This window comes from Physeter macrocephalus, chromosome 11 (genome assembly GCF_002837175.3).
Source record: "Physeter macrocephalus isolate SW-GA chromosome 11, ASM283717v5, whole genome shotgun sequence".
In the NCBI taxonomy this organism is placed as follows: domain Eukaryota; kingdom Metazoa; phylum Chordata; class Mammalia; order Artiodactyla; family Physeteridae; genus Physeter; species Physeter macrocephalus.
This window is the reverse complement of record NC_041224.1, coordinates 179,911,188-179,919,109: the sequence shown is the minus strand read 5'-3', so window position 1 is coordinate 179,919,109 and position 7,922 is coordinate 179,911,188. Positions and strand designations below refer to the sequence as shown.

The window sequence follows — 7,922 nt, the reverse complement described above, 5'->3', positions numbered from 1 at the left end:
GAGCCTGTGCTCCGCAACGGGAGAGGCCACAGAGGTGAGAGGCCCGCGTACCGAAAAAAAAAAAAAAAAAAAAAAAGATGACAGGGGTGTTTCAGATAATGGTAATTCAAAGGAATGGGTATACAAAGGTATACCCTTGTATAGGGTAGAGAACAGGAGGATGCCTGGGAGAGAGGTCAAGGAACTAAGAAGCCAAGGTATTTAAGGACCGGGGTCACTGTTGTTTAACTGCTGTCCAGTCATTCACAGCTGCTCTGGGATCAACTATCTTCGGGGATACTGAAATCATAAAAGACTACAGACACTGTACTGTACTAAGGGACAGAAAGGTAGAAGCTACTTCTGTTCTAGTAATAGACTAGTAACTCAGACCCCTCCCTCCCCGAGAACCTGAACAAAATATTTAAAACATCTGCTTGAAGGAATCAGACAACTGAGAAGACAAGGCCAGAATGCAGAAGAGACTGAAGCCTAGGAAGGGATGTCCAGCTACTGAGGTCACTCTTCCCCTCAAGGATGTTTGCCAATTTCATAGGGGACCATTAAGAGATGGAGTAATGAATCTGACAGGCTTCGGGAGTTAGGGCAAAGACACTGGACTCCACAAGTACTGCCACTGGGGAGAGGAGAAAAGGACAGCAGCTAGTGAATGCCCATTTCTTGGTTGACACTCCAAAAGGCTACACCCTAGGAGTTAAGGATGAAACTGAAGTAAACAGACCCTCAAAGGGACTGCAGTTCAGCTTTGAGTCATTTCAACTGGGTCATCTGAAATTGGATTAAGGTGATTCCAGAGTGCTAGTGTAAATAAATCCTCTCTAGAAGAAGATATTATCCTGGACCTCAAAAATTTTTTATAACCAATTTTGCAAATTGCAAGTTTGATATAAAACATGTGATAAAAAATGACCAGGCATATGAGGAAACAATACAATATGAACAAAAGACAGAAGAAATATAAAATGGAAACAGATCCACAAGCATTCCCATATTAAGAGTTACCAGATTTTAAAATAACTATACTTACAATGTTCCAGGAGATAAAAGACAAGATATACAATTTTAGCAGAGAACTAGGAACTATAAAAAAAGAACCAAATGAAAGCTCTAAAACTAAAAAAAGACTATACAAACTGAAACTAGGAACTCAATGGATGGATTTAAAAGCAGATAGAGAAAGACAACTTAGAATAAAATAAGTCAAATGAAGCCCAAAGATATTAAAGGAATGGAACAGAAGCAATAACTGAACAATGACTGAGAAGTTCCTAAAATTAATGAAAAGACAGCAAGCCACAGGTTCATGAAGCCCTAAGCATCCTAAACAAACTTAAAAAAAAAAAATTCATACCTAGGGATATCACAATAAAGTAGTTGAAACAAAGACAAAGAGAAAAAAATTTTAAACCACCTGAAAAAAAAAAACCAGGCAGGTTACAATAATACTACTTTACTAAAAAAGAAAAGAAGACAATATATGTATATGTATAGCTGATTCACTTTGTTATAAGGCAGAAACTAACACACCATTGTAAAGCAATTATATACTCCAATAAAGATATTTTTTTAAAAAAGAAGACAAAACACAATGAAATACTTCTGAAGTGCTCAAAGAATGTAACTGTGGCCTAGAATTCTATACCCAGTAAAAGTAACCTTCAAGAATAAACCTGACATAAAAACATTTTCAGATAGATTTATCAATAGCAGGCCTACCCCAAAAGAAATATCACAGGATATTCTGCAAGCAGAAGAAAAATAAACCCAGATAGGGCTTCCCTGGTGGCGCAGTGGTTGAGAGTCCGCCTGCCGATGCGGGGGACACAGGTTCGTGCCCCAGTCCGGGGGGATCCCATGTGCCACAGAGCGGCTAGGCCCGTGAGCCCTGGCCGCTGAGCCTGTGCGTCCGGGGCCTGTGCTCCGCGGTGGGAGAGGCCGCAGCGGTGAGAGGCCCGTGTACCGCAAAATAAATAAATAAATAAATAAATAAACCCAGATAGAAAATTATGAGGGGCACAAAGGAACGAAGGGCAACAAAACGGGTAAACATGAGAATAAATCCTAATGAATAATTGTGTAAGATAATTGTTTCTTATAGGAATTAAATCTGCAACAAGAGAAGCCACCGCAATGAGAAGCCTGCGCACCGCAACGAAGAGTAGCCCCCACTCACCGCAACTAGAGAAAGGCCGCGCGCAGCAGCGAAGACCCAACACAGAAATAAATAAATAAATAAATAAATAAACCCAGATAGAAAATTATGAGGGGCACAAAGGAACGAAGGGCAACAAAAAGGGTAAACATGAGAATAAATCCTAATGAATAATTGTGTAAGATAATTGTTTCTTATAGGAATTAAAACATGTAAGACAAAATATAAAACAACAAGGCACACAGGGAGCACAAGGGGTAACTGAAGGGTTCTATGGTCCTTGCACTGCCCTTAAAGAGGGTAAAAGCACCTAGTTTACATCAGATTGATAAATCGAGGATGTAAATTATAATCTCTAAGGGAGAAGATTCTGGGAAAATGGTGGAATAAGAAACACCCGAAATCTGTCTCCCCACCTAGACAACAACTGCACTGGCAGAATCTGTTCATGTAACTACTGAGTAACTCTGGGGTCTACTGAAGGCTTGCAACTTCCAGAAAAAGGGTTGGAAGGTAAATTGTGTTAATTTCAACTTCAGCTGTTATACATGCACTCCTATGTTCATAGCAGCATATTCATAGTAGCCAAGACATGGAAACAACCTAAATGTCTACTGACAAATGAATGGATAAAAAAGATGTAGTATATGTATAAGTGGAATATTACTCAGCCATAAAAAAAATGAAATAATGCCATTCGCAGCAATATAGACGGACCTAGAGATTATCATACCAAGCAAAGTAAGTCAGAAAGAGAAAGACAAATGCCATATATCACTTATATGTGGAATCTAAAATACAACACATATGTAGAACATATCTACAAACATAAACAGACTCACGGACCTAGAGAACAGACTTGTGGTTGCGGGGCGGGGGGGATGCTGGATGGAGTGGGAGGTTGGCATTAGCAGACGCAAACTATTATATACAGAATGGATAAACAATAAAGTCCTACTGTACAGCATAAGGAACTATACTGAATATCCTGTGATAAATCATAATGGAAAACATTATGAAAAAGAATGTATATATATGTATAACTGAAACAATCAAACTTTGTGAAAGTCAAAGACAAAGACAGAATCTTGAAAGCAAGAGAGAAATGACTCGTCGCATTCTAAGGATCCTCAATAAGATTATAAGCAGATTTCTCATCAGAAACTTTGGAGGCCAGAAGACAGTGGGTCAATATATTCAAAGTGCAAAAAGGAAAAAACCGTCAACCAAAAAATCCTGTATCTGGCAAAAGTGTTCTTTAAACAGCCTTAAAAAGGAAGGAAATTCTGACATATACTACAACATGAATGAATCTTGAGGACATTATGCCAAAGGAATTTTTTAAAAAAACAAACAACTGTATGATTCCATTTATAGGAGGTACTTAGAGCAGTCAAATTCAGAGACAGAAAGTAGAGGGTGGGTGCCAGGGGCTGGGAGAGGAGGGAATGGAGCGTATTTAATGGGTATAGAGTTTCAATTTTACAAGATGAAAAGAGTCCTGGAGATGGAGGGCGGTGATGGTTGCACAACATCATGAATGTATTTAATACCCCGAACTGTGCACTTAAAAATAATTAAAGATGGTAAATTTTCTGTGTATTTTATCACAATAAAAAAAATTTGCAAACCAAAATAAAACCATTAAGAGAGTAGTATTTTGAAAAAGAGCATATAACTATCAAGCTAAGGAGACAGGGTAGAATAATAATAAACACGAAATGCAAAAGAAGATCAAAGGAACAAGAAAGAAACAGAACAGGTGGGTCAAATAAATAGAAAGCTTTCAATCAGTAAATCTAACTACAAATATATGAGCAAATACTTAAAAGAAACTGTAAACGGTACTAAATGTCCTACATAAAAGCAAAAATTTCCTTTTAAGATTTGGATTAAAATGTGTACAGGGCTTCCCTGGTGGCGCAGTGGTTAAGAATCTGCCTGCCAATGCAAGGGACACGGGTTCAAGCCCTGGCCCGGGAAGACGCCACATGCCGCGGAGCAACTAAGTCCGTGTGCCACAACTTCTGAGCCTGTGCTCAAGAGGCCGCAAGCCACAACTACTGAGCCCACGTGCCACAACTACTGAAGCCTGCGTGCCTAGAGCCCGGGCTCTGCAACAAGAGAAGCCACGACAATGAGAAGCCCGTGTACCGCAATGAAGAGTAGCTCCCTCTCGCCTTAACTAGAGAAAGCCCGTGCGCAGCAACGAAGACCCAACGCAGCCAAAAAAAAAAACCAAACAAACAAACAAATAAATAAAATTAAAAAAAAAATGTGTACAGACATACCTAAAACATAAGAATAAAGAAAGACTGAAAGCACAAAGATGAAAAGTCACTACGCAAACACTAACAAAAAGAAACTGGCGTAACTTTACTGATATGAGGTAAGAAGCATTACAAGAGATACAGAGTGACTCTGTAATAAGGGGTTCAAATCCTCCACAGCAACCTTTGGAGAAGCAGCAAAAAGCAGTAGTGAGTGGTATAATCTGATGACATAATATCCACTGTGGGTGTTTTTACGGAAGAGAAAAAAATGGTACAGAAGTGGCAATACAGAACAAGGAAGACATCCCACTTCCAGGCACAGTGATATGAGGAATGTAGGGGAAAAGGCAAGTACCACATGAGAGCACTGCAGGGAAAATAGTGCCATCAGGAGACAACGAATTTGCAGTAAGAACAAGAATGTGAGGGAGGGCTTGCCTGGTGCCGCAGTGGTTGAGAGTCCGCCTGCCAATGCAGGGGACACGGGTTCGTGCCCCGGTCCGGGAGGATCCCACATGCCGCGGAGCAGCTGGACCCGTGAGCCATGGCCGCTGAGCCTGCGCGTCCGGAGCCTGTGCTCCGCAACGGGAGAGGCCACAACAGTGAGAGGCCCGCATACCGGAAAAAAAAAAAAAAAGAATGTGAGGGGCATTCACAAAAGAAATTGAGGATTAGGGGGATTCTGATGTACCCTGAGTTTCAGAAGGCTCAGTATAAAAGTGTCAAGAGAAGGTCAGGGGTGCGAGATGCGATCAGAAAAAAAATGTACAGTGTCTTAGAGATTAAAGCCTATAGAATGAGGGGATGACCTAGGAATCCTGGCCTTCTTGGTGACTGATCACCAAGAAAAAAGCACATATGGGACTTCCCTGGTGGCCTAGTGGTTAGGATTCCAGGCTTTCACACCATGGCCCAGGTTTGATCCCTGGTCGGGGAACTGAGATCCCACAAGCCACACTGCACAGCCAAAAAGAAAAAGAAAAGAAAAAAGCACATAATGAGATCAATACCAATGGCAGAGAGAGCAACAGAGAAGCTAGGAGTGCTGAGGGAGGGGAAGGTGGGGTGAGGACCTCGCCAGGAACATCTGAAGTTCTGGGGCTTCCTTTCAACTTCTGTTGAAGCCTCTAGGCTGGCAGAGTAGCAGTCTCACTCTGAGCAAAGGAACACTTTCCTGATCCCCTGAAAAATGCTGCGACTCTGAGCTCGGATTTTAAAGAGCCAATAAATCTCTGGTAGCTACCAAAAGGAGGGTTATTCTCAGAGGAAGAAGTAGAGCAGGTTACACAGCCCTCCTCCAAAATCCACCTCTGGAGTTCCTAACTGCCCGAGCTCCAGAAGATTTTACATTGTCTTTAATAGTGTTGTTAAGCACAATTATTCTAACAAAAGAAAATGTTACTTTTCTACAAATGGTAATGAAAGTAATGAGAGTTCACCAGTTCTGTGCCTTTGTATTTCATTCATTTATTTGTTCAAAAGATTTTTACTTTGTGCCAACTATGTGCTGAACAATGTTCTAGACTCTGGGAATACAGCATAAACAAAAACCTGTGCCTTTATGGAGTTTAAGTTTTAGAACAAATATTAAACAAATATGTACCTTTATATTATGTTAGTAGATGCTATGAAAATAAGAAACAGTATACCAGGATAAGCGGGACTGGAGTGCAATGGAGGTTTTCATTTAAATAGGATGGTCAAAATATCTCCTCAGAATTATTCTTGCCCAAAATAATTTTAATCAGAAATTGATCAATCCTCTAAATTTAACCACCAGTTTGTAGAAAATATAAAGGATAAAGGAACATGTTAAAAACGGTACAGGGGGTGGGTCTCTAAGACCAGAAAATTGAGAGCTTCTTCGCGCCCCGGCGGCTGCACCCGGTGGCTCGGCGGCCATGAGCGTGCCACAAAATGAATATATCGAGTTACACCGTAAGCGCTATGGATATCGTTTGGATTACCGTGAGAAAAAGAGAAAGAAGGAAGGTCTAGAGGCTCATGAACGTTCAAAGAAGGCAAAAAAAAATGACTGGTCTGAAAGCTAAGCTCTACCATAAACAGCGCCATGTTGAGAAAATACAAATGAAAAAGACTATTAAGATGCATGAAAAAAGAAACACCAAACAGAAGAATGATGAAAAGACTCCCCAGGGAGCAGTCCCTGCGTATCTACTGGACAGAGAGGGCCAGTCTCGAGCTAAAGTACTTTCCAATATGGTCAAACAAAAACGAAAAGAGAAAAAAGCGGGGACATGGGCACTCCCTCTGCCCCAAGTTCGTGCCCAGGGAGAAACGGGAGCATGAAAAGTTATTCGAACAGGAAAGAGAGAGAAGCAAGCCTGGAAGAGGATGGTTACTAAAGTTTGCTTTGCTGGAGCTGGCTTTGCTCGAAAACCACCTAAATATGGAAGATTCATTAGGCCAACGGGATTACGTTTTAAGAAGGCCCGCGTAACCATCCTGAACTGAAAGCCACCTTCTGCCTGCCAATGCTTGGTGTGAAGAAGAGTCCCTCATCCCCACTATATGCAGCTTCGGGTGTTATTACCAAAGGTACTGTCACTGAGGTGACCATGAGCGAGTTGGGCCTAGTGACGCAAGGAGGCAAGGTCATTTGGGGAAAACATGCCCAGGTTACCAACAATCCTGAAAATGATGGATGCACAAATGCAGTCTTACTGGTTTGACAGCAGATACATACAAATAACTCCTTATAATTATTGAAGACTACACACCAAGCAGGAAACCATTACTCTGATATTTCTGAATACTACCAATCAGCCTTACATGTCTGCAGTCATCAAGAAAACTATTTATTCTATTGTTTAAAAAAAAAAATTAAAATGGCCTAGTTTAAAACAAAAAACAGTACAGGGATGCAATCAGAAAATCCAGAATGAGGGAAACTCAACCAGACAATCTAGTGGTTTTCTACAACTAAATTACGAGGGAAATCAAAAACAAAGACAGGAAAATCTATATATTAAGATTTATTTGTGTGCTTTTAGCCAAGATGGGAGTAGCAGAGACCAGATTTACCCTCCTCCCTGAAAAATCCAGACAAACAAACAAAATATAAGAAACAACGGTCTTCCAGACAACGCACATCAGTGATCCTTGAAAGATGGGAAACAAGGGACTTCCCTGGTGGTCCAGTGGTTAAGAATCCACCTTCCAATGCAGGGGACAAAGGTTCGATCCCTGGTGGGAGAATTAAGATCCCACATGCTGCGGGGCAACTAAACCTGTTCACCACAATGAGAAAGAATCCGAGAAGCCCACTTGCTGTAACTAGAGAGAAGCCCGCAATGAAGAGCCCACACAGCCCCCCAAAAAATGAAAAAAGGGAAACAAAGGAGATGAGCCCTACTGCTGTCCCACCTTCTTGCTTTGAGAGAGCTTCCAGGCCATGGAGCCAGGAGAGTGAAGAGAACCTTTATAAGCAGCTATGGAGATGACAAATAAGCATATTTTTTAAGTGTTCGATATCA

At 41.1% G+C, this 7,922-nt stretch overlaps 1 protein-coding gene and 1 pseudogene across 1 annotated transcript in view; one reads left to right on the top strand and one right to left on the bottom strand.

Annotated features, from left to right (window-relative positions):
* Window positions 1-7,922, bottom strand: part of RCOR1 (REST corepressor 1) — a 124,256-nt gene that overhangs the window by 94,884 nt on the left and 21,450 nt on the right. The gene's annotated exons all lie outside the window — the stretch shown is intronic.
* LOC102993097 (ribosome biogenesis protein NSA2 homolog) lies at window positions 6,326-7,249 on the top strand (annotated as a pseudogene).